Raw genomic sequence first — 2,736 nt, forward strand, 5'->3', positions numbered from 1 at the left:
CCGCGCGCGCCAGAGCATGACAGCCGGGGACCGGGACAGGTAAGTGACTTGGGACGCGATTCGCAAGCGGGCGCGTCCCGCTGTGCGAATCGCATCCCCGACGGCCATGACAGTGCAGCGCTCCCGGTCAGCGGGACCGACCGGGGCGCTGCAGGGAGAGAGACGCCGTGAGCGCTCCGGGGAGGAGCGGGGACCCGGAGCGCTCGGCGTAACAAGTACAATATGTCACGAAAAAACTATCTCAGAATCGCTCTGCTCAGAAAAAGCGTTCTAAAGGTATTACCATTTAAAGAGATACATGTCAAATTTTAAAAAAAAGAGCCTCGTCATTGAGGAAAAAAATGGGTAGGTCCTTAACCAGTTAAGGACCAAGGACATTCTGGAACGTCCCCGCACCAAGGACGTTCCAGAATGTCCTGGTGTTTCTCCTGTCTCTGCTGCGCTCCGGGCAGAGATCGGAACGGCATTCCTGCTGAAATCCTTCAGCAGGCATGCCGTGCAAATGCCGAGGGGGGTCCCGGGACCCCCCCCCCCCCCCCCATGTCGGCGATCGCAGAAAATCGCATGTCAATTCAGACATACGATTTTCTCCTATTCCGGGCTGATAGGGTCTCTGGTGACCCGATCACCCGGAAAATTGTGATGATCTGACCTGTCAGTGACAGCCCAGATCATCCTGAAGGGTAGGAGTGAAGTCGCAATCCTGCGATTTCCTCCTATCCCCTGCCATTTGTCAGAATTGATTTTGACCAATGGCAGAGCAGGACAGTGAGTTGCCATGGCAACCCCCCATTCTGGCCACCCCTGGATGTCGAGGGGATCGTGGGAAGAAGATGGAGGTCGGTACCTGCAGGAGAAGATGCCTGGAGACCCCGATCGTTGCTGGAGACTGCTGGATCCTGGGTCAGGTAGGGAAACTACTGTGGGGGAGGGGGGAATTGAAAGTGAAAGGAAAGTGATCTTTACTGTGGCAACCACAAGGAAGGCCAAACTGCAACTCCCAGCATGCCCAGACAGCCAAAGGCTGTCTGGGCATGCTGGGAGTTGTAGTTTTGCAACATCTGGAGGGTCACAGTTTGGAGACCACTGTTACAGTGGTGCCCAAACGGTAGCCCTCCAGATGTTGCCAAACTACAACTCTCAGCATGCCTAGACTGCCCAGGCATGCTGGGAGTTGTAGTTCTGTAACATCTGTCCCTTCAGATTTAGCAATTTTCATGAAATTTTTTAAAATTGCTGCTTTACTTTGAAGCCCTCTAATTTTTTCAAAAAGCAAAAATATGTCCATTTTATGATGCCAACATAAAGTGGACATATTGTATTTGTGAAAAATAAAATTTATTGGGAATATCCATTTTCCTTACAAGCAGAGAGCTTCAAAGTTAGAAAAATACAACATTTTCAAAATTTTCATGAAATTTGGGGATTTTTCACCAAAAACGGATGCAACTAATGCCGAAAATTTACCACCAAAATAAAGTAGAATATGTCACGAAAAACAATCTCAGAATCAGAATGATAACTAAAAGCATTGCAGAGTTATTAATGTTTAAAGTGACAATGGTCAGATGTTCCAAAAATGCTCTGGTCCTAAGGTGTAAAATGGCCTGGTGGTTAAAGGGGTATTCCAGGCCAAAACTTTTTTTTTATATATATATATCAACTGGCTCTGGAAAGTTAAACAGATTTGTTAATTACTTCTATTAAAAAATCTTAATCCTTCCAATAGTTATTAGCTTCTGAAGTTGAGTTGTTGTTTTCTGTCTAACTGCTCTCTGATGATTCTCCCATCCTGCACAGCTCCCGGGATGTGACATCATCATTGAGCAGTTAGACAGAAAACTCCAGAAGCTAATAACTATTGGAAGGATTAAGATTTTTTAATAGAGGTAATTTACAAATGTGTTTAACTTTCCGGAGCCAGTTGATATATAAAAAAAAGTTTTTGCCTGAAATACCCCTTTAAGGTAATACTAGCAGTCCCCTTTAATAACCGCATTTAGGAAGCTGTAGTCGAGACTCCCACTGTCAGTAAATAAATAAAAATACTCCTCAGGCTCCCGTATAGTATGTCATCTCTTCTTCTCTCCTCTGTGCTCCACCACGTGATGACATCACTCATGCACCAGAGCGCAGAAGAAGGACACTTAGGCCTCTTGTCGTTGCTTGCATATCGCAGGCGGTCAGAAGAGTGATTGACAGGGTGAAGAACCAATGGCTCTTCGCTGTCAACCGACTGAACGAAGCCTTTAACTATAGGCGCATCTTACAGACACACCTATTGTTAAAAGCATCCTGGCCATTGGAAAAATACCAGCCATTACATTGTCGGTATTTTCAAAATAAAAATACTGGCCAGATGGCAACCCTAATAGCAACCGATTGGATCGCATCTTTCATTTTTTGAAAAAGCCTGTAAAAAAATAAAAGAAGCAGTCTGGTTGGTTGCTATGGGCAACTGGTCAACTTTTCCTCAGCACAAGACTTGATAAATCTCCCCCTGTAAACCACAGTGCATAAACTATAGCGACCATGCTGGTTGCCTAGAAACAAGTCAAATGTTGCTACAATAAAAAATAAATGAACAGTTAATCAATATGAACATATATTTCCTGTATGTATATGTCTGTGATTCTGTATATGTGGTAGTTACTGTACGAGCCTTACAAAGTAACGAGTTGCCTGCAGAAACATGGCGTCCGCCGCAGGACAGTAGAGCACTTCCGGCGCGCACTG

The sequence above is a fragment of the Hyla sarda genome, chromosome 6, assembly GCF_029499605.1.
Source record: "Hyla sarda isolate aHylSar1 chromosome 6, aHylSar1.hap1, whole genome shotgun sequence".
Taxonomy (NCBI): Eukaryota; Metazoa; Chordata; class Amphibia; order Anura; family Hylidae; genus Hyla; species Hyla sarda.